The sequence below is a fragment of the Sceloporus undulatus genome, chromosome 1 (assembly GCF_019175285.1).
Source record: "Sceloporus undulatus isolate JIND9_A2432 ecotype Alabama chromosome 1, SceUnd_v1.1, whole genome shotgun sequence".
Classification (NCBI taxonomy): Eukaryota; Metazoa; Chordata; class Lepidosauria; order Squamata; family Phrynosomatidae; genus Sceloporus; species Sceloporus undulatus.
In genome coordinates this window covers 154,471,659-154,497,493 of record NC_056522.1, presented here as the reverse complement: position 1 = coordinate 154,497,493, position 25,835 = coordinate 154,471,659, and positions in this window count along the sequence as shown.

The following is a 25,835-nucleotide window of genomic DNA, read 5'->3' as shown; positions in this document are numbered from 1 at the left end:
TTGCCTAATGGCTACACACCAATATGACTCTCTTTCTTTTGCTCTTAAATAATTTTTTAGAGCAAACATGCACAAGATCTAGCTGGCCAAAATGCTAATCATATTTTTAGGCTGCATCCTTCCAGTTTACCTCTACAAAATTCTGGGAACTGTAGTTTTGTGAGACATTTAGCCTTCTCTGCCAGGAAACTCTGGTGCCACAATAAACAGCAATTCCCAAGATTCCATAGCATTGAACTGTGGCAGTTAAAATGAGGTCAAACTGGATTTCTGCAGTGTGGATACAGCCTCAGAAATAAATTCCATAAAAACCAATAGGAGCTTCTTTAGAATAAATAGAATTAGGGAACATTGAGCATTAAAGGTGGGGCAAATGAAGCCATTTTTTTCTCTGAAAGTCTATTTAAAGGAAACATTTGGAATCACTTCTTGGAACAGATGTGTTTGCAAAGGTCTTATTTCACATACGTTAATTTCCCTTTATTGTTTTTGACCTTTAATTGGATGGCATTTCCATTTTATCCTTGTAAAATAGAATCACTAACATCTCATGCTATTGACTAAGGTGCCTGGAACTGTTCACAGAGTGTCACAGCTCCCCATACTTTTTTTTAAAAATGGGGTAATTAAATTCTGAAAGCAATGCAGTTTTCCCCCCTTTGGGCTTTGTGTATAAATTATACATTTTCTTAAATATATGCATTTTCTATTTCAGGTCTGAATTGATAACCTGTGTTTTGCACAGTAGGCAGACCACATGCTGTCACATGCCAGAGCAAAGATAAACCTCTCATTTTAACTTTCTCTTCCTCCAAGAAGCCCTTCAAAAGCACACTGCTTAAAGACAATGTAGGGTCTGGTCTTGAAGCATATTCCCACAATAGTGAGGTGCATCAGACTTCGCTTCCTTTGAATTGCAGTCACACCACGTACTCAACAGGTTATGCTAGCTCTAGCTAACAGGGGTCATTCATTTCCACAGAGGACAATAACAAGCATCAGCATTAGTTCTAGTTATATTGAGGGAACAATATGGTTATCTTCTGTGAAGATGAAAATTAACATGAGTCAGCATGGCATAAACTCCTCGAGCCATTAAAATTCATTATCACTGCATTTCTGTAGCAGCAAATGGTTCAGGGTGAAGCAGGGAAGGCAAAGAAGCCACCTTGCAGAGTTGTGGTAGATGCATCTGGCAGTTTCACAGTCCAGAGCTTGGAAAGGTTATTTTCCCAAACTGCATTTTGTCGAATTCCCAACCAGTGAGTATGAAGGTTCTAAAACTTCAGATAAAGATTTAGTGAAACCTAAAGGATCTATAATGGGCTTTTCCTTGGAGAAAGGTTGCTTGTTTACTTACTGGGGATGCAAGAACACCTTCTTCATAGATTTTATTTTCATTAAGCAAAAACAGCTTTGCAAAATACATTTTTAACAAAAAAAACTTTACCAAATTATAGGTGAAGAGAAGAGTTCTGACTTTTTAAATTACAGTGGGACCTTCTTATCTGTGAGGGTTCTGTTCTAGACCCCACCATGGATGACAAAAACTGTGGTATTCAATGGTGGCGTGTTTGCATGTGGCCATTAAAGTCGATGGGGCTTGCCATCCGCAGATGCTCAAATTCGTGGATGGCAAGCCCATGGTTGGGGTGAGTGTGCTGTAAATAAGTAAGCATTTTTATCCCTACATAACCTATTTATATAACTTGAGCCAATACGGTCTATAGTTATACTGGGTCTTGAGAAATCCGAGTTCTAGTCCCAATGAACTATGATCTTGGTCATGAATTTTGGAGCACCCATGTACCTCCCCTGATATGATGATAAAGTGGAGAGGCTGATAGCCATGTGTGGTGGCTAGAACTCATTTGATGAAAAGAGAATGACTGTGACTAATGAATAGACAACTCCAATTTTTCTTGACTATGGGAATGCTCTTAGGGAGTATTGTTATCCAATGTAATCTGCACAATGTCTGTAAGGTGTGCAATATGGTTATAGTTCAGTATGCCTCTACTTAAATGTGCAGAAAAAAAAGGAGATAAATTTTCAACTCTGCTAGAACATGGCCACATAGCCCGAAAAACCCACAAAAAACTATTTTGTCCTTGCATACAAGGTCCATAGTTTTCTGTGTGCTGCAAGAGAAAGTGAATATTTCTTCAGATTTTCACCTGGAGTTTACACATCCCAAAGTGTGTGGGGAATTGTTCTGTGCAGAAATACATGGAAAATGCATGTTTTCCATAAAAAACCCCCACCTCCAGATAAGAAAAGAGATGTGATTCTTCTCTATGTTTCTATGCAAAGGAAGCAATCATTAATTTAAGCACTGTTCTTCTCATGGTGAGAAATACTTGCAGTTTTCAAAGACTATAATTTGGGACTTATTCTGCTTAAATGTGGTTGTTTTGGTCAGGAAACACCACTTTCTGCACAGAAAATGATATTTCATGTACAGAAAGGTTTTCTAGGCAAATCATCCATGTGCAAATTTTGTGCAGAATAAGTTCCAAGCAACAAACAATCCTATCAGTCCAGGATTCTTCTCAGCACTCAAAAAATACATTTCAAACCATTTTTAAAGGAATTGTTCTTTTCATTCCTAATGAAAAACACATTTTTGCACAATTTAATAAGAAAAAAATGGCTGGAATTCACTAATACAGTGACTAATGCATAACCTACAATTATAAATAATAATAATAAATAAAAATTTTATTTATATCCCGCTCCTTCCCAAGATCAGGGCGGCTTACAACATATATTAAAACAGAACAAATACAATACAATAAAACATCAAATAAGTACATACAATAAAATAACAAGCTAAAAGCCCCATTAGCCCAACCTCTTGGCCACGGAAGAGGAGGGAGGCCCACAGGATTTTATTCGGGGAATGCTTGTTGGAACAGAAAGGTTTTTAAATCCTTTCTGAATTGGGCTAGGGAGGTTGATGAGTGGAGCTCAGTGGGCAGCGTGTTTCAAAGGGCCGGGGCGGCGATGGAGAATGTCCTCTTCATAGTGGAGGAAAGCCTAGCCCCGGGCACCTTCAGTAATTGCTGCCCAGATGTTCTGAGGGTGCGGGACGGAATATACGGGGAGAGGCGGTCCTTCAGAAATCCTGGGCCCAAGCCATTTAGGGCTTATACATTCAAAACCAGTTTGTACTCATATTTCCTGTGTATTCACAAGTTTAGAGTACATGCAGGGATCATGAAAGTCTTCCAATTCCCAATGCTCAAGCAGAAGCCACTGTGAGTGATGAGAATCTGTTCCCCTGTTGGTTAGGAATCAGCTGGCTGGCATTACCATCAACCATTCATGGGAGTGATCTCCAGTGTGAGGGGGAATTGTGACGGAGACATTGCTTCTGGCTGTTGTGTTGGAGATCACTCACAGGAAGAAGTGACAGTGTCAGTCAGCTATCTCCAAATCAACAGAGTAACAGATTTCCTTCACTCGTAGTGGCTGCAGCCCAGTAAAAAAGAATTGGGGTGTCCAGCTGGGAGACATAACTTAGCTACATAACTTAGGCGCAGTACAGACCATCCAAAAAGGGTGGCCTCCTGGTGCCTGTTATCCACCGCAGGGAAGCCGCAACTTCCTGCCAGCAGAAAAAGAACCCACAAAAAGCGGGTTCTTTTCAAGCTGCGGCGGTGGTGTAACCAGTGCGCCACTGGTGCACTGGTTATGTGGCGCTTGCGTAGCCATGGTAGCGCCCATGTATATAGGGTGCCATCATTTTTACGCCCTCATCACATGCTAGGGTTGAGGGGCATGTGGGCAGAGTGCCCTGAGGCAACCCTAGCACATGATGAGGATGTTGCAAAGGGCTAGTATGTACCGGCCCTTATATAGCTAAGTAGATTATGTAGGTTATGTAGATGATACAGATACATAACCTACTACAGAGACATGCTTTTGTGTAAAAGTTTTGGGGGTTCTGTGCAATCCACTAATTTTGCACAAAATAGCACACGGGTATCAGGAAAGAGTGTTGCTGTGTGGAAAAAATGTTGTTTTGCCGGAAAAGCACAATTTTCGCACACAAAAATACAGAATAATTTATCTCCCTCAGATATCTTTTTTTTTAATTATTTCCCCAAACACTACAGGCTGTTTTAAAAACAGATAAACACTTGCAAAATCTTCACCTTTGTGTTTTGCTTCCTGACTGGGTTTCCAAGCTATAGGAAATACATTTTTCACTTGGGAAATTAATAACAGTTAATATTCCTTTTGTGCATAGCAGAGAATACTCCCACTTGACCTGCTATGTCCCACAGTGTTCATAGCAACAACAAATTTTTAAATTAAAAAAAGGAATTTGTTCTATGAGTCTTGGATACTGAAGACCTTGGTGAAACAAGACAAAGCAAAACAAAATGACCATTCAAGTCCTTGGTTTGGGTAGCAGTTTTAATTACATTAGGACCCTAGTGCAATTAACTCCAGTAGCTATGCCACTGTTGACAACCCCCTTATGTACAAAACATAAGCATTAATGAGAAATAGTATGCAATGAGGCACAAGGATTATGCTTTTCATGTATGGAGTAGCCAACTGAATAGATCATTCTGCATTTTCATAAAGCATTCCCCACTATAGCTATTCTTTAAATTATTTGTAAGAAATGCATTTCTTTAACAAATCTCACACAGCTCTATCCCAACTGCTTTTTATACTCTTACTAACCATAGCTGCACCTATGCCCCTAAGGAGGGTTATATTCCATTATCAAATGCTAAAATGTCATTATTATAAATATCTTAATACAAACAAGCTTAGAGACATAGAAGAAGTAGATATATTTGGAGTGGGAAAGAGCTATCAAGAAACAACATGGCTTACAGCTACATTAAAATATCATCAAAAAATTTCCACTCTTTGGACTAAGCTCAATTGCTATTTCCAGCCAAAGGACACCCATTAAATTAATTGATTCAATGGTTCTACTTTATTTGGGACTAGATGACAGGATTTAGCCCATTTGAATTAATACCTTGAAAAAGAATGTCATTGGTGTGACCATCCCCACAGCTATATATAAATATGAGGAACACAAAGGAAGCCATTTATATGCAAAGAGAACTGCATCAAAACATCTCAAACTGATATCTGTCAATGTTCCTGGCTTTCTGCATCACTTTTCCAACTATTGTTACATTTAGGTTCTAACTAGATCCAATACAAATAGACTGCAGATGTATGCGTGATGGATGTACAGTGCAGATTAGGGCCCTCACACCTCTGCATTCTGCTGGCAGGCTACAGCAACTGTTAGGATCTGTGGAACATTCCTTCTCAGTCTTTATGTATGCATGTGAATGTCTTATCTGAAGCATAAAAAGTTGCTTGTGATAGTTCCATTCCATAAAGCATGGAAGAATGTCAGGGACAATGAACTCAGAAAAGGCCAAGTGGGGAAAGCACAAGGCCCATGAGGTCAACACTGCAGCTGTTTAGGCAGAAAGAAAAAGGATCAGCAAATGCAACTTCAGTTGACACTTCTGTGCACAATTCTAGAGCAGTGCATCTCACATCAGTTAAAGGAGACTGGCAGTCCCCCATCCATATGTGCCAAGGACCAGCACCATGTTTGAATTCATTGGCTACAGTATCATAAAAACTCACCAGGGGTTGGTATCCAGTGGCATGTCCATTACCTTGAGTAGGATTGGCCTATGGAATCATGACATAGGTGTCTACCCAGCCAGAGAGTCACAGTCCACCATGGTCTCCTACAGGTGACAAATGTTACCTATTCTGCAAAGATATTGCCCAGAGAAAGGTTTACCAAGGATGAACTATAGCAAGATTTTTTTTCTTGTTTAGATTTTCTTAACAGAGAAAGCTACTCTACCAAGAGTGGTTGCCAAGATATGTTTTTGTATCCTTCTGCTCCTGTGTGTTTTCTTAAGTCTTCTGAAGGAAACTTTGGCCCAGTACAGGGGGCACAAAGCGGTGTGGCGGCACCCATTCTAGGGTTCCAGACCACGCAGTAACTACACAGTCCAGAACCCTAGAACATGGCACCCCTATCATCATGGCGGCATCCCGTCCACACTGGGGGCCACCATGATGAAGTGCACGGCATGCAGCATCCGTGTGTCGCACAGAGGAAGCAGCATCATAGGGTTGCTCTAGCCAGCTTCCTCCTGGCTGCAGATCGTTGGCATGGCCACTACACGGTTGCACCAATGATCCAGGGGAGAAAGGGGACGCCCCTTTCTCCTCTGTAGGGTTGGGGTGCTGGGTGGCATGAAGCCACAAGGGCACCCCTTTTCTGGGCCATAGGGAAGCGGCATTTTGCCACTTCTCTTTGGTTCGGAAAAACGCCGGTTTGGGGCCACAGGCCATAAAGCCGCCCCTTACCAGGATGTCTGTACAGCCCCTTTAGGACTTTCCTTCCATCTCCTCTCCTTCTAATCTTCAAATTGTTCAGGAAATCTACAGCAACACAATTTTTCTTGTCAAGACTTAATACAAGCATCATCTGCATTTCGAAAATGATGAAATCAAGCAAGAGCACTGTTGACAAACAAGAACCTACTTCTCCCAGTAAAATAAGTGTGCTGAATTAAGTAGACTTGGTAAGTCAATACTTGTGTAAATTCTCTTAATTCAGTAGGTCTACTCAGTTTGGAACAATTGGGTTTAAGCAATAATCCATTTTATCAGATTGCTATTAGGAATAGCTTTTATAGCCAAACAACTCCACCATCCTAAGGCCTCCTCTTTCTTGAAGGGTTTATTCTGTTTATTTTTGGAGCAGGCCCAGAACTCATCAGGGAATAGTGGATTCTAACAAAATCCACTTTGGAAATATTCCTGCTTCTAACCACTGTGGTAGCTCTGCTCCAGATAACAGAATGTAAGTGGAATGCCTTCCAGCCCTAGCTAAAATACACTCATTCAGGCAGTGTCTGGTTACTTTGTAAATTAATCTTGAAATGTATCCAAGAATGGCCTTTAATTTCACTCTTGCCCGTCTTCCTTCAGAATTTTTTTAATGGTGCTGCCATTAAAGTAATTTACAAAGCAGTTGAAATCTGTAGACTTGAAAATCCGCAGAGGTGTGACCGCCATTAACCCCAATGATGTATCCAACAGGTAACTGCAAAACAAAATGATATAAAATCACCTCTTGGAATTTGCAGGGGATCCGCTCCGAACCCACCCAGCCCAAGTTCCAAAAGTCACATATATTCAGGCCCCATAGGCTTGATGCAAGGCATGCCCCATTGAGGTTAATGGTGGTCACCCCTCTGTGGATTTTCAAATCCACAGATTTCAAGCCCATGGACTTGAAAGGGCAACTGTAATTTGAACTCACCCCCTTTTTATATATATACATCAATTGTGAGTAACTCACTTAAAGGACATTGATCCATATAATTAAGTAAAACAAATAATTCCAGGTTTCACTGAAATCCTGTTCCAAGAATTAATACATTATTGGCCTGATTCCAAAATGTTTTTCTCTCACATAAATATTTTTATGCATGCTCTTACAATTTTAAATGGACTCTAAACTAGAGATGAAACACCGGCTGTTCAGTTCAACCCCTGTTTGATCTAGATTCTTCTGCTAGATGCTGAATTATATACAGTTCACAGGGACATCACAGCCATATATTTGAGAACCATGTTTGTTGGACCATAACCTAAACTGAATGGCAAGAAGTCTCCAGTTATAAACACTTGAACGGCAAATTTAAAAGAAGAAAGATAAATGAAACCAACCCCATGCAATTAATGGAAAAGGATCCCACTGAGAATAAAACTGGACATTTTGGTACCAGAGATATAAGAATGGGTACACTCCTGAATTCATATGAACTGGAGGTTGTGACAAGTGTCCTTTAATCCTGAGGCTGGGACCCTTTCACACTAAACACTTAAGGTACAACACTACCATTATAACTTCCTTGGTTGTTTCCAATGGAATGACAGGATTTGCAGTCTAGGAAGGGCCTTTAGACTTCTTAGCTAGAGAGCTCCTCTAGTGCCTCATCAACCTGCAAATCCCAGGATTCCATAGGATGCAGCCATGGCAATTAAAGTGCAATCACAGTGTTATAATTGTGAAAGAGGGCCTGGTAGCAACAGGTAAAAAGTCTAAGTGCAGAAACTACTGGGGGAAAGGGAATTAGAAGAGAAAGCTGAAGCCAGTTGGTGGATCACAATACCAATTTTGCTCTCTCACTCTTTAATACTATTACAGCAGCATCGAATCATAGAGCTGGAAATGTTTTGAGGTGGAATCTTTTTTCCTGTAGTTTGCATTGCTCTGTGTCTAGTCTCTAGAGCAGCAGAAAACAAGTTTGCTCCATCCTCAAAATGACATCCCTTCAAATATTTAAAGAGGGCCATCATATCATATCTTAACTTTCTCTTTTCCAGGCTAAACATGCCCAGCTCTCTAAGTCACTCATCATAGGGCATGCTTTCCAGACCTTGACCATTTTTGTCACTCTCCTTTGGACACACTTGCACTTGTCAACATCCTTTTTGAATTGTGGTGCCCACAATTGGACACAATATTCCAGGTGTGGCCTAACCAAAGCAAAATAGAGTGACACTGTTACTTCCCTAGATCTAGACACTATACAGTCAACTCTCCGTTTTTGCGGGGGTTCATTCTGGACACATGCACACTGTCATTTTGGTGTGATTGGCTGTATCTGTACTGCAGAAATAATGCAGTTTGACACTACCATGGCTCAGTGCTATGGAATTCTGCAATTTGTAGTTTTGTGAGATATTTACCTACTCTGTCAGAGTTCTCTGATGCCACACACACACACACACACTACACATTCCAAGATTCCCAAGCAGTGAGCCATAGCAGTTAAAGCAGTATTAAACTGTATTTTTTCTGCAGTGCAGATGCAACCATTGTTTGTTTGCTAGTGTATGGAAGTCAATATCCAGAGAAAGACACTTGCACTTAATCCCCATTGAAATAAATGGGAGTTCAGTTAGTCACAACAAACTTGTCCCATTGATTTCCACTAGGCTTTAAGCATGTTCATTTTTTTTTCAGAGAGGGAGTGGAAATGTAGGTTCTTTGTTTAACAAAACTTCCCTCTCTTTCCTTCATGTTTTATTTCAAAATGATGTTGATAGTGTTTTGTTGGTGTTGAAAGTACCCACAGCTAGAGCCAGTGCGCTGTAGCTATCTTCTGCAAGGTTATACTTTGTTTTTCAATTCACACATATGGTCAAAAATATTAAAAGCCACTGTCTTGGGGAACAAGCTGAAAGAGAAATAGATCAGACCCCTACTGTTTTCTACATCAGCTAGGATATTGTCCCTTAGTCTTTACGCATTTTCATTAACATCGCAAACATAAAAAGAAACACATTTCCCCCCCAAGGTTTATCTGGATGCTCCTGGGAATCATACTATGCCCTAGGTTTTCATAGTAGGGAAGATGTTGGTGGGCGGCATTTTGGACATACAGTCTAAAATAATGAATAATAGCACAGATGGTGAAGGAACAAACTCTATATTTTACAGTCTGAAGAAGCCACATCAAAGTTAATCACAACAGGGGTTCCTCTCCTCCTCTGCCCCAGTCTAAATTTTCTTTCTTCTTTTTTCTTTTCTTAGCATTAATGCTAGTAGAGATTCAATGGAAAGGTGAAATATTTGATTCAAGAACATGATAGATCTTCTAAATGTTACATCAGGCTATATCCTTGCCAATGGCACAGGCTGTGAAAACAATAACAGCAATATTTTAAATGCATGTGCACACACAAGCAGTTGTAGGTATGGATCTCTCAAAATCCCAAACCAAATAATTATTTACCACTAGATTTGGGTTAGGGGATGTCATTTGCTGAAGCTCTGGCCAGCAAGCAAGTAGCTAAAATCCCATTTAAATGATTTGTATGTGCTTGCACATATAATGTAGGTGGGCTATGTTATTTGTATTTTGCCTGTAGAGGAAAGAGCCCTGCAGATTTATGACATTTCTGTTATATCTGTTATTGTTAATCAAAAGCAAGCTGGCAGCTCAGATGTTGCATTGCATGACCCTGAAATACCTCTGGGATAGCATGTACCCTCATTTCCCAGAAGTATTTCAGGCCACAGTTTGTGTGACACAGCAACAGGCTTTGGTTAACAATAAAATACATGAGAGAGTGAGAGAGGACACATGCCAAAACAGGACTTGAAATAACAGATAGTTGCGTACGGAAGGGATCAGGCCATGCTGAGTTCCATGTACTCCTGCCAGGCAGGAGACCTACTATCCAAATTATATATCCTGCAACATTTCTCCAATCCATCTGCCTTGGTCCAGGCCTCAGAGGGAGAGAAGAACCACTGGACCTCATCCCCTTTCCCTCCACCATTCCCTTCTCCTTTTGTTTCGTATCTTTTAGATTGTAACCCTGAGGGCAGGGAACTGTCTGATTAAAAATAATAATTGTAAGCCACCCTGAGAGCCATTAGGGCTGAAGGGCAGGATATAAATACCTAAATAAATAAATAAATAAATAAACATTTCAAAAATGAAAACAGTGAATCATGTGGCCAAGCAATATCACAGTGCGGTGAAAAGGGTGTGGCCAGACAAACAAAATGAATGCACTAAGTTGAGGAGAGCTTGGAAAAAGAGAGGGGGGCACAACTCAGTAAATATAATTCTCTTTGCATATGCATGTGCCCATTATATATTAAGTCAAATCCTAGCTTTTCCATCAGCTCATGGGATCACCTTGAGTCAATCACCCTAACTTACTTCATAAGGTTGTTAGATTAAAAATGGGAAGGGGGGAAATGTACAATGCTTTTAACTCCAGGAGATAAATGGGTTAATATTAGTTCAAAATATATGGAACAATTTTTGTCATAAAGAAATCTATGTTTTCCAATCATCTTTTAGAATGTCTCATTTAGGCTGCAATCCTGTACAAACTTGTATATATTTACCAAGGAGTAAATTTCACTGAATACATTGGGACTTATTTCTGAGTGCAGTGGGCCCTCTCCTTACTTGGGGGATCCATTCTGGATCCCCCCACATAAGGGAAAATCCACCTATGCTCAAGCCCCATAGGTAGGCTGTTTAAATGATGCATGCATCCTAAGAGGATGGAAGCCATACTTTGAAGGTATGCTGTTTAAATGACACACACGTCTTAAGAGGCCAGAAGCTGTGCTAAAGCTACACTCCAGACCTTAGGACTGGAGTGTGGCTTTGGCACGGCTTCCAGACTCTTAGGTTGCATGCATCATTTAAACAGCATGCCTCCAAAGTGACCTGAAGCAGCTTTATTTTGGCCTGTCTGTACGGGGCCCTAGATTGTCAGCTGCCCAAAGGCTGTGAAAAGACTTTTCAGTTTATACAAACACACACACACACACACACAGAGAGAGAGAGAGAGAGAGAGAGAGAGATTACTTGGCAGCTGAGATTTCTTTTTTTTTCCACAGCCTTTTGTCAGGATTGGGGCTTGGAGGGAGGGAAGTTACAGGGGAATAAGAAATATCCACTTCACTCCATCACCCTGTCTTTCACAAAAAATCCTGACCAGAGGCTGTAGAAAGATGTTTCAGTTTCCTCCCCAGACCACCTCACTGGTTTGGCAACTGAAAAGTCTTTTCAAAGCTAACAGTCTGGATTTCTGTGAAAGATTTAGGGGGGGAGGGGGCAGGGGAGTTTGTGATGTTTGGCAGCTGACAATCTAGTTTCTGTCTTTCCTGCAACTTCCCTTTCCCAAGCTCCAGTCTTTCACAGAAATCCTGACTAGAAGCTTTTCAGTTTCCTTTTCCCCCACCAATCTATTTTGACAGCTGAAACATCTTTTTCACAGCTTCTTCTCAGGATTTGGGCTTGATGGGGGGGGGGGGTAGGTGCAGGAAAAAGAGAAACTAGATTATCAACTGCCAAATATATGCAGTTTCCCCCCTCTGCAACTTCCCTCCACAGAGATTCTGGCTGGAGGCAGCAGCTCTCAAATGAGAACTGTCAATTTTGTGGCACCTTCCTTCCTTCCTCCCTCCCAACCCCTCCCTAGCCAATTTCACAGTTGTAACATCTTCTCACAGCTGATTATTTCTGCACAACTTTGGAGATGGAGGGAAGAAGAAAGGGAAAACTGCAGAAAAACAGTATCCAGTAAATGTCAGCTGGAAAAGCTTAGAAATTTTCAATAAAAGATGTTTAGTTTTGAGAGAAAGTTGCACAGCTTCTTGTCATCTCAGGAGGTCGGACGGTGGATTCCCACATCTTCTGACAGCATGGGAAGAAAAATAGATGGATTCTTCCCAACACCTAACAGGATGGGGAAAATCAAGAATCACCATCCCTACTTTTCATCCAAGTGACTCACTCTGCAGTCAGCTGTTTACAAGCAAAACACGAGGGGAAAGGAAATCCAGAAATCTGTAATATAAGCCTGTACTCTTGGGGAGGGGGTCATTTTCAGTGTCATCACTCCTTTTTTAAAAATGTACATATACTGTTTGGTTGCTGCCATAAGTACTGGCTGTTCCATCAGCCGTGGCAGGATGAGAAAGGAGGAACAAGTTTTGATGAACTATAATATCTAGAAATATTCTAGAAACAATTACACTGTCAACTTTAAATTATTGGTTGAACAGAAATATAATGTAAGTAGCAAGGCAACTGTGTGTGCACTCAAAAATAAATTGGATTTTAAATTATGCTGATATACAACTAGCCTGCTATAAGATGATGTTACAGTTAATTCTTAACACAGGTAAAGAATGATAATCTTGCCTCCATTATGCACAATGACACTTTTGCTAATGGAACCATCATTTTAAGTTGCCCTGATCCAGAAAAGTGATCAACATAGACAAATCTTCTACACATTGACCAGCTGTAGTAAATACCAACATGTTTTTTGCAATGTTGCTTTGCATGTTGACTATCAGTTACAGTTTTTTTGTCAGGGCTAGATATAAGGAGAGATATATGTCCATAGATTAATTGGCAGTTTCGGTATTTATTTAGCAATCCATATCTATAGTTACATAAGTTGGATATGTTTGACTGTATATAGTTTGACTGTATACAGTTTCTTTTTAAGATTTGGAATTCTTGCAAAAATATAATCCTATTCCAATGATACTCAAAGCATGCTACTCATGATGCTATTCATCACATCTAACATTTAATCAATGGTGTTATATACCAGCTTAACTACCATGGTTTTACCCAAAGAATCCTGGGAACTGTTCTTCCATGGAGGTGCCAATAATTGTCCATTAGTGGTCACTAACATCAGTTTAAGTTTACAATGTGAATGTGACTTCTGTAGTTTCAGCAATCAGTTGTCCTTCTGCTGTTCACAACTGTCCACCCAACTCTTTGGTTCTCCCCCACCATAAATACATAAACGTAAGTCTCAGATCTCAAAGTACCAAACTTTTAAAAAGCCTTAACCTCTATTTTTGAGTGTTTATAACTCAGAAATAGCCAAGGGCATTTTTCTTCCCATTTTGTATTTTCTGCAAACTGTGCAGTTTAACAAGGCCGCACAGATTTGATACCTCACAATTGCAAGCCTCCTCTCCTGATCCAATTTTGGCTGGCTACTCCTCCAATAGATCACTGCACAAAAAACTAGCAATCGGTGTGTCAAGAGATTCAGCATAATTCCCATATTTAGGATGCTATCAAGAGACAGTAAAAATACTAAAAGAAGAAAAAATATTATTTTTAAACCTACATCCTCTTATCAGGTCTAATGTTACTTTCGGAAAGCTTGAAAGAAATTCTCTTTAGTTCTTCCTTAATGGTAGCGGGGGGGGGGGGGGATACTAGTATGCAAAATTGTATGAGACTGAACTGCATACAGCACCACCGCACCCATTTGTAAAAAGAAAAGTCAAATAAAGCAGGTATCCTAGATAACATCTCAGTTAATATGGGGAATCCCCCTATTCTATTGGTGGAAGGGACCAAAAGTATTACATATTGTATATCTATAGTCAAGCACATACCTATATTCATGGAACTCAATTGTTCAGTGAATTGTGCTCTACATCAATCAGATCAAACATATAATGGGAGTTCCACACCTCCTTTCCTGGTACAGACTTCATAAAAACAAGCTGGCTTATCTGCATATCTGACTTTCAAAAAGTACTTGTTTCCCAGGAACGTTTTATTCTATTCTATAAATTCACTATGACATTAAGACACAAGAGTGGAATTTCTGAAAACATCGAGTGTAGCATAGAAGTTCTACTCTTCACCAGTTCACTGTTATAGCCCCTTCCCCATATCACCTTTTAGGTACTAGTGGAGAGTAGGCAGAGATCAGAAAAGCATCTGGCTATGTCTCCACATTATTATCTGCCTAGATCCATTGGGTTCCCTCAAAAGATCTCAGCAGATTATGTCGTTGGTCTACACAGCCAGATGCTTCTCTATCCTCCCCGCCCTCACTCTCCCTCAGATAGTAACTGTGAAAGAGAAGCTTTAAAAATAGAATGGTGAAACTTGGGGTGGAGGCTTAGACATGTATTTGTTCTTTGTTGTTGTGTGCCTTTAAATAATTTCTTACTTATGGCAACCCTAAGGTGAACCCATCATGGGGTTTTCTTGGCAAGATTTGCTCAGAGTAGGTTTGCCATTGCCTTCATCTGAGGCTGAGAGAGTGTGACTTCCACAAGGTCACCCAGTCTGTTTTGTTGTAAAGCTGGGACTTGAACCCTGGCCTCCAAAACTGTAGTCCAGCACTCAAACCACCATACCTCACCGGCTCACAGAAAAGACATACAATACATAGGCTCATATTGTGCATATGCCACTAATAGGATAACAGCACAGGAAAAGCAGTGTTGCATAGTGGTTAGACCCAAGAGCTCCACATTTAAGTTCCCATTAAGCCATGAAATTAGCCAATCCTTTTAGCCTGATTTACCTCACAGGGTTGTTGTGAGAATGAAACAAAGAAGAGGAGAGTCATGAATTCTTCCTTGAACTCACTAGAGGAAATAAAGGTTATTGATGTAACCATTACATATAAATGTAACTAATACATAAAATTAGAAAAGATGCACAAATCAACTGTATGAATGTGCTCAAGCATTTGATCAAATACAGAAGGATTCAGCTGGAAGAAATCAACTGTCTTCTGGCTCCTTTCTTTGAAGACCGATTTGGCTATTCTGTAAAGTAGAAATACTTGAATCCTGTATTAGCTTTCATCTCTATATCCTTATACCAACCTATTTTCTTTTCTTCCTCACTCTCCTTGCTTTATTCTCTCTCTCTCTCTCTCTCTCTCTCTCACACACACACACACACCACTATAAAAATACTAAAAACATTAATTGTGTTCCTGTTGAAAATTAAGCAAATGTAACTGTTAGGCTGATAACTATTGGAAGCAGAAAAGGTCGATCCAAGCACAATATCTGAACAGGTCTCATCATGCTGCTCTGTCAGCTGTCGCTTACAGATTTTGAGAACAGGTCAGACAGTAAATCCTTGACTACAATGCTTGTGCTAAGAGTTGCAAATTACAACTATCCTGTCATTTTCCCCCTAACTACCCAAAGAAAAGTCCATGTTACTCTTATACAGGTCACATCAGGTCTAAAGTACTGAAGGATTAAAATAGAACCCCATTTTGATTTAAAATTTCATGTCTATAAAACAAGGCAGCTGGCCTAGACAGGGGGGATAGAAAGTCCTTTGCCTTCCTCCCTTCCTGGCCTGTATTGTTCTGAAAATTAAGTGGATTAAACTAAGGAGGATCACAGATAAACTTAATTATGCTTGGCCCTAAATCTCATGGTTAGTCTCACCAAAAATAGACTGTCTGAATCAATAGAACTTATGGAAATGAGGAGTTACCCTTTCATTGGACAACAATCCTAAACATGCTAGGAGGGAGCAAGCATCATTAAACAGTGTGGTTTACTTTGAAAAAGCATGTGATTGTATGCTATTAGACCACTGTCCTGTAAACCAACTTATCTAGGGACCTTATCACACTGACAAAAAACCTCACTGCTTCCCAATGGGATACAGTAGCAAACAAGCAAGTATTGTGCTTACTGCTGAATAATGAGGAGACACAGAGTTACTTTAAATGGTAACTATGATATTTCCCAACTGATTTTAGGGGCTTGGAACTATAACCATAACTATTTACTTTTTGAAAATTAATTTTCCATGCTCTCTCTCCTTTCTCTAGGTCAGTTCTCTGTTATATTATTTCATGCTAAAGAGAGCCAAGCTAGGCCCTCATGGTACCGTCATTCTGATGGCTGAACATAGTCTCCTGCTTCTTATGAAAATCATGAGAGAAACTGAAGGTCATACTGAAATGTGTGCAGAGGAGGCCCACCTTTCCTCTAGAAAAAGCTGCTTAGGAGGTTTCTTAAGCAAGGTGATCAAGAGCGCAGTCGCCATTCAATTCCAAGCTGTCTTGTAGGAAACTGATTTTCTAGATCCATTTCAAACTAGATTTAGGACATTATATGGAGTTGAGACTGCCATGTTCGCCCTAGTCGATGATCTCTGTCTGGGCATTGACATGGCAAGTGTGACCCTCTTGGTGCTCTTGGACCTCTCAGTGGCTTTCGATACCATCAACCATGGTATCCTTCTAGAACAGCTGGGAGAGTTGGGAATCAGGGTCACTGAATTGCATTGGTTCTGTTCCTACCTCTCAGGCAGATTCCAGATGGTGATGCTGGAAGACAGTTACTCTTCTAAAAGAGAGCTAAAATCTAGCATCTCTCAGAGTGCCATTTTGTCTCCTATGTTATTTAACATTTACATGAAGCCACTGGGTGAGATCATCCGGAGATATGGGGCGGGGTGTTAGTATGCTGATGACACCCAGATATGTTTCTCTATGTCTTGGACTGATGCAGTGATTAAAGATGGCATCTCTCCTCTGAATGAATGTCTTAAGGTGGTAATCGACTGGATGAGGAAAAACAGACTCCGGATAAAACAGAGGTACTTGCTAAATGGACTCCTAATCTGGGAATGGAGATGTGTCAACCAGTTCTGGATGGGGTCACACTTCCCCTGAAAGACTCTGTTAGCAGCTTGGGGATGCTTCTGGACTCGTCTCTTCAGTTGACAGCTCAGATAGATGTGACTTTCAGGAGCACCTGTTATCAGCTTTGGCTGATACGCCAGCTGCACCTCTTCCTGGAGCCAAGTGACCAAGAAACAGTAAAATACATGCTAGTAACCTCTCTATGTGCTCAACATGGGGCTACTCTTTTGCCAAGTTCAGAAACTTCAACTGGTACAAAATATGGCAGTCAGACTGGTTGCAGGTATGTCGAGAACCGACCACATAACAGCTGTTCTGAAATCTCTGCATTGGCTGCCAATTAGTTTCCAAGCCCTACATGGCCTGGGTCCAGACTACTTACAGGAGTGCCTTCCTCCACATAATCCACCCACATACTCACATTCTCTGAGAAGAAATTGCTGCAGCCTAAGAAGGCCAGATTGGCTGCGGTAACCCAGAGGGCCTTTTCATCTGCTTCTCCTAGGTTACGGAATGACCTGCCGGAGGAGATCTGTCACATTACCACTCTAGAAGCCTTTTAAAAGGCTGTTAAAATGGCTCTCTTCCAGCAGGCCTTTCCAGATTAGCCTCCCCTTCACTGATATTGACAGCTCCCACTACTCCTAGAAAATAGATCTCTTGCCTCAACCTACCTTTAATTTTTAACTAATTTTTATTTTAAATTTTATTTATACTGTTCGTTATTTTATATTGTTATTGTCCTTTGTACTTGTCATTTTATGATTGGGAGGCGAGTTGGGGTAGGGGATTATTTAGAAATGTGATTTTATTGTAATCTGTATTTTATTGTTATTCCTGTTTTTGTAATCCGCCTTGATTCCTTTGGAAAAAGGCAGAATATAAATAAATAAAATTATTATTATTATTATTATTATTATTATTATTATTATTATTATTATTATTATTATTATTTGAACAGAAAAATGGCTGCCAGACAAAAAGTTAAACAACACATTGTTGTGTCTCCAAAACAATGTCCTTTTGGGGCAATGTCTCATTTTAAAAAGTAAAATGATTGCAGGGTTTCCTGAGACTCTTGTGTCTTGCATCTAATGTGTAGCCTGCCCCTGTGACTGCCACACATTACTACATTTTATTTTCTTTGATACAGAGTGGATGTGGGTCAGCTGCTTTGCTGAATATAAGGGAAGGATCAAAGCAATTGGAGACCATCATATGAACGACTCCCTGGGGCTTTCAGTTTACAAATGGGGCACAGGTTTATTTAAATGTGAACAGAAACAATTTTTAAACACATTATTATATATTATCATGCTGAGCACTTCACAGGTCCATTTGTCTATCTGCTAGTACAGTCAGTCAAGATGCAACAGTCTATCTTTTAAAACAATTCCGTTTAGATTTTTTGCATCTGGTTTGTCTATTACTGTTTCACACACAGTCACAACACTTTTAAAAGAGTAGGACTAAAACCTATTTAAATTTTCAGGACAATTCTGTTTCTGCGCAGCTTCTGCATTTTTATATTTGATTTTATTTTATTTTTATCATATGTTTTCCCCAACAAAGGACAAAGAGCAGCTCAACATTTGTGTTAAAATACAGTTTGTTTAGAAGAATGTGATCAGAACATTGGAATATAAAAGACCATTTAGGGGAAGAATTATCTGGAGCAAAAGTCACAACCGATTCTCACATGCATGTAGCTGAAGCACATTTTCCCACCTCGATATTCTCCCCACCAAATGCTGACAAGTTTACTCTCAAAGGAAGCAATGAGTAATTTTTTTCCTGCTGCAAGAAAGTCTTCAAAAACCATACTATAGTTTTCAAAGCCTATTTGCAATTTGAGACTTATTTTGCATAAAATAAAATAAACATGGCTGCTTTGCACAGGAAAAAGCATTTTTGACACAGAAAATAATGGCCAGAATGCACTCAAATGGTGGTGAATGTGTAGCCACCAAACTTACATAGCTACACAGTGATTCCTAGCCCGACTTCCCCCCTCTCATCCCCACTTACCAGGTGGCAGCCGCTGCAATTAACAGCTTTGAGCAAAATCACTGGATCTGTAAAGGCTTTAATAAAGAGCCATGGTCTCAACTTGGAGCTGGAATGCAGCCAGCATCAGTGTGAATTGTACCTCAAAAATTAGGGCATTTCAAAACCATCTCCAAAATCTTTATATAGTGAATTTATCACACATCGCCATTGCATGTTTCCACCAGTTTCTGGGCAACAGGATGTGGTTCTAGAAGTGGTTCAGTGCTAAAGATTAGAAATATATCCAGTCATATTGTAGTCTTTCAAATAATAATAATAATAAAACATGAACATACATGCTTCCAAGGAAAGCACAAACTCAGATTGCAACCATCCCCTCTTTTATCTTCTGAAAAAAACTGCATCCCCTTGAATGAATAATCACAAAGAATGTTCATTTTTGCCTCTGTGTGGCACAGATAGACTTCTTCACACCTTTATGTTCACACATTTTGAGTGCAGATCGTGAAATATGATGTAGAGGGATACAAATGAGAACAGAAGCAGAAGTAGTCTGCTGTTGTTTTTGTACTTGCAGTAATTTATGTCTGCTCAGTCTCTTTTACTATTCAGTCCTCCAAAATGCTAACATCAAGTGTTTAGCATCAAATGGGTGGATGAAGCCATGCCTTAAAAAGTAGTATAGTGACTCCATTAGATGCTGACTATGGAAGCTGAGTCAGTGGAGGTAGCATTCATAACACCAATATACAGCAGGAAGATGAGCAGGAAGAAGATAGAGACAAGCATAGCGTGAGTGGTGGCTGGTGGCATCCTTGGAGAAGATGCCCATCTCTGAGTACACCTGCTTCAGCACCTTGTAGGCATAGATTGAATAACTCTCTTTCCTGCTCTTCTTTTGCTTCTTATCTCCCTTCTTCCTGTCAAGGGAGAAATTAAACTGGGTTTAATTTCATACTTTAAAAATGCTACCCAACGTGCTGAACCATATCCCTGAAATAGGTTTAACTCAGCAGATAGTACCTTTAAAATTTGGACTATAACCCAAAGCAGGTTTACTATACACCCCTGACACTCCACCTCCACCTCCGCCACTATCACTGTATAGCTCAGTGAAAGATGTTATGCAGGCAGAAGATCCTAAATTCAGCTCCTAACATTTCCCATTCAATGGTAAAGTAGGTGTTGAACATCCTATGGTTCCTAACCTAACCCCATTTCTATTGCTGATATGGAAATTACATATTTGTCCTGAACATGCAATGCAGCACTCTCTTTCTCTCTCTCTCTCTCTCACACACACACACACTATACACTGTAGCCAAAAAACCTACATAAATAAATAAAGGTTAATAATAATAGTAAATGTATGGATTTATTAATTGATTTTACTACGTAATATTTGTGTTGGATAGTAAAGTCACACAACTGAAGGCATATCTGAATGTACATGTGCATGCATATCTGCATTTCCAATGCATTCTGTAACTACATAAACAAAGGCACCACATGCACAAGTGCACTTCTGCAAACTTGCCGTGAATGAAAATGTTCACCATTGGACAAAAATTAGCCAACTGCTTCCATACAGGATCTTATGCATGTATGTCAACAACAGGATTCTGGCCAAAAGAGAGAGAGAGAGAGAGAGAGAGAGAGATGCACATATTATACCAAAAGCATTGCTACAAGTCCATCCATAACACATCACCCAGCCTTTGCTAAAAGTAGCCTCAACACCAGTTTTCTGACAGCCTGCATTCTTATTATATTCATGTACATAATACCAGAATTCAGCAGTATTCACACATACTTCCTCACATGAGTTAGAAAAGTAATATATTTTTCCTACTTAAGCTCACAATTATTTTCATTTTAGCTACAATGGGTGATCCATTTTTCTATTCTGTTTTATGACAATGTATCAAAGAAAACCTTCAATGTTTATGTTACATATTATTTTCTAGTGTGCATGTTAGACATTCCCCCTCCCTCCCCAATCCAATTGTCACCATCTAGCTGTGGCTACTACAGTGTTTTCTCTAACCTTATTGTGAAGAACAAAGCTTTAGCAAAGATCAACACAAGGACATGAACAAAGATTTCAAACTTGTGCCTGTAGATAACACTTATTAAATTCTAAGAATTATAATTAAAAAGACTGGTGTTCTTAGAAGACTACAGAAAAGTAAATAAGGAAGATTCAGGCTTGCTGATATTAAAAACAAAGCAGGTGCAAGAATACTGTGCAGCCATTAAAAACCATTTATGAAAGATTTAACTACATTACTTTGGAAAATGCATAGGAAATGCAGCTACAACCTTTTCCTGGAATGTGCTATTATTGTATTTGATTCATCTTGTCTAGACTTTATGATAGACCCTGGGGATTAAGCTGTATTCATTCTTTCATCAATATAGATTTACTGCAGTGAAAGGCACTGAGGCATGATTTCCCCATTTATTCGCTCTTGCAATTTGCAGCAGAACAATATATATTTTAAACAGCATTACTAGAAGACAATTGTAGATCAATATGATCATGTTAATTTTTAAGAAGCAATTGTAAGGTCAGCAGGACACATTCTTATAACCTATTATCTTCCACTAGTGATTGTATTGCTTAGAGGCACATTATTTATCATTTCCCAGACACACATACACACTCTTCTACAAATATTACACACAAACATAAATAGCTTTTATCCGGACTGCCATTTAAACCACTATCTCTGTCCACTGAAAAAGTAAAGAGAAACTTATTAGAAAAGCTGTTGTCATCTGTGAGATTGCTGCTGTCCATAATATTCCCCATTGGGTTACAACACGGGAATGAAAGAATCATGATGTCTATGTTCATGGTTCAGACTGGGATCCTCTTGGATCTCCGAATGACTATCCAGGGTTGTCTTAATGTTCAAAAATCTTCTTTTAGATTTTATTTCTTTTATTCAAATTTCCCTTTTCTGAATCCAAAGCAAAGCCAAACACCAAATAATCCAACACTGATTTAAAGAATGCATTTCTTAGGCAAGATCCTCCTGTATGTGAGGCCTTGACAAGGTGGTTCCCTTTACATGTCAGTAGACATCCAGAATCCATATATCCCAAACAGATCTATGGGCCCGAACAGACAGGCCGAAATAAAGCTGCTTCGGGTCACTTTGGAGGTATGCTATTTAAATGACACACACATCTTAAGAAGCCAGAAGCTGTGCCAAAGATGCACTCCAGTCCTTAGGTCTCTTAGGATGCATGCATCATTTAAACAGCATACCTCCAAAGTGACCCGAAGCAGCTTTATTTTCACCTATCTGTTTGGGCCCTATGTTGCATTTGGGAAAATGTTACATGGCATGTGGTTTCCAAATCCAAACACTTGTACTACTTGGAGTCACAAAGTTTATCATTTCTCAAGCATGCACAACAATTCAAAAAATAAATGTTGGCTACTGGCACTGAACCTTTCTTGAGGTACATTTAAATGTTTCTATATATTGAAGCACCTGGCACTTCTTTTTTCTTGCTAACTATCTCAAGGTCCTGAGGGGCTGCCATTGCTCAACCCCCTCTCTATATAAGCTTCATCTTTTACACTAGAGGCATGACACTCCCAAGATCCCAGAACCACCCTTTCCCTGTAAAGCAACAACAGCAGCAGAAACAACAGCAGGAACAGCAGTTCACCTTTGACTTAAGTTTTGACTCCCCTTGAACTACTGAACCACAACAACAAAAATCAGGAATGGATTTCTAGCCATCTCTTGTATCCCCATCACCACCACCATTTCTTGGAGTCCATGTTTCAGGGACAGAAAATGATCCCCAAAACCCCAAAGGTATTCCTGCTTTAACCTTATATCTTCTGCAGCTGCTACAGTCCTTATTCTTTATTTGTCCTTCCTTTACTTTGCTGGTGTAAGACCATAGGAAAAGTTCAGAGAAGAGGCAGAAGGAAGCTGGAGAATCCACTGAGCATGAGAATATTCTCCCTTCACATCTTGCATTCTCTACTCAGCAGGGGCTCTGGAAGGCATACACATCCGTTCCTCCAGAATCTATATGTTGCTCTGCAAATAAAGCATAAGCTGCTACCTATGTACTTTAAAGTTTGGTTCTTCCTGATTTCAGATTTCTCATGCTGATTTGTTCTGACTTTGCCCCTGAAGCAGGGATGGGAAAGATCTGTCACTACCACTGCTTCATTGTGTCAAGCTTTCAAAACTTTAAGTTAGCTCTGTCCCATCTCAGGAGTGGGGAGATTCTAAATGTTTAATTAAGTTCTTCAGGGCAAAATTGGGCTGAAACAAAATATTTCATCATTTAAATTGGACAAATTCAGGAAGTACACCTATCTCCACCTGCAGAAAATCTACATGAGATCTTGTATCTGCCTAACATACAGTTCTTAAGAGATGAAGAATTTGTGGTGGGAGGAGGTGACAGAACCAAAATTGTCACAGGGTTCAAACTCAAACTCCTGGACCCTGGATAGCAAGGGTATATGAACCCCCCAATACTAGGCTACGGAACAGAAATGATCTGGTAAAATTGAACCACAAAGACTCCTAGGTACTTGTTTAAAAATGATCATTCAGAAGGATACTAAAGGATCAAGCAAAATATTTTAGGATAATAACTGATGATGAGCTCTCCAAGGAATACCAAAGGCTGCCTGCAATTTATCCTAGACACACTGGGGAGTGAGCTACACTAAACACATGGCTAAGTAAACACTGAGTGTGTAAGAGTCTTAATATTTAAGGGAGAGTTTTTATATTTAATAATGGGTAGGGAATTTGCCTTCCTTCTGTAAATATCATCAAGTAAGAAAAATAAATAACAACCTACCCATCAGTGTTGTGCCTCCTCCTACCTTAAAAACAGCTATGGGGTCCCTGCTAAAACTTTTAAGAGTTAAGCATTCATTGCCAGCCAACTTTACCATGACGTATGTTTCTGAAAGCTGGTACTAGAAGTGACCACTAAGTTCAAGCTGGACGTTTGAAATAAAAGGTCTGCAGCAAAACCTCCATAGGATTATCATGTAGATGGCAGAGATAGCACTAAGATTTCTGACAATCCAGAAAAGGTTGGAGAAGCATTGGGAGGGTGGCCATGCGAGTCTGTCTGTGTGTATAAGAGAGAAATGAAAATAACACCTCACCATTAGGAGTAGAGGTTTCTACAAGTGGCAGAAGAAATGCTAGTAATCAATACTCATGGGATTGCCTTCCTTGAAGGAGCAGCCAAGCAACCCTATTTCTACTGGTGGTCTCTCTCTGCTGGGTTGCACAAGGGGAGTAATTTTCATTGTAAACAAATCTTTACGATGCCAGAGCCTTAATGTCAGTTTCAGCAGTTTGCCTTGCTCCCACCGCTATTTTCCTCAGCAGCAGAAACATGAGCCCTGCCATTAGCAACTGCTGAGCCAGGCCTGGAAACAGCTGCCTGGTATCTCATTGCTTGATGATTTACAGAAGGGAAGGGTGCTAATCACAGTGTGGAAGAGAAAGCCACATTGCCCTAGGGAGGTATTTGTGGGAGCTTTCCTATATCCTCGGAGATCAGATTTATTTATTTTTTCTTTTTGTTATACGCATCTAAAGCAAAGAAAGCTTAGATACTTATGTACAGGAAGAATAAAGCTTGTAAAGAAGATAAATAAAAATGATACACCAAGAACGGAGATTCTGTATCATTATTAATTTATGTCATTGTTGTTCATGTTGTGTGTCTTTGAGTCATCTCTTACTTACTTATTTAGACTGTCTTCCCGAGAGGCTGAGAAAGCATGACTTGCCCAAAGTCATCCAGTCAATTTCCATTGCTAAGCAGGAATGTAAATTCTGATCTCCCAGAGTCCAAATCCAATATTCAGACCACTACACCATGCTGGCACCCATATTTATAGCATTAGCGTTATTACTTTTGATATTAACTTTATGAACCCTCAGCATAAAAACAGTGTATTTAAAACATGCATGCAACAATACAAATTTAAGTAAATAATTAAGATCTCAAAATGTAAATGTGTTGACAATGCTTGTTTCAGCCTCTCCATGGTATCTGGACTGAGGAGAACTAAATATAAGTGGCAGGTTGAATATCTAATGGATATCTCCCCCACTCAAATATATCATTGGTGTCACCAAGACTTGAAATTTCCAGTAGCATCTGGTGAGAATAAGGAAGCTTTCAAAACAGGACTGTGGTTTTCCTTGAAGATGATTGGTTAGCAAAGTGATTATATAAATACTCCATTGTAACAGAAATTTCAAGAAACTTAAATTTCTAGGATTGGCAGAGCAATAGGAATTCGCAAGAGGACCTAGTAATTGAAAATCCATAAGTTTATTTCCAATTGTCGACAAAGGAAAACATTGAACTCAGTGGAATTCAAGTTCCAAAAAGCTGAGAACCCCGAACAAGACAAAATGGCTCTTTTTATATTATTCAAGACAAAGAGGCTTCTTCAATACACCTGATTGGCTAATTACAATTTAAACATATAGAATTCTTACAATCAGAACAGAAATGCATGCATACATTAAAACTGCATCATTACTATTTACCCCCTCCTGTAGGAATTCAGTGGAATTCATCCTAACCTTGCTTCTGAATGTCAACTATGTATCCTTATCTCAGTAGTTTATGTTATGTCTTTCTACTGGTGCCAGCTTCCATCTAGGTCAAGATGCACTCACTATTCCTTTGCTCTAGTTTTCCTAAACTCCAAGCCTTTATTTCAAAAACCATCTCTCTGGCTGACAAAGGTGACTCCATCTTTCTATAGTTTT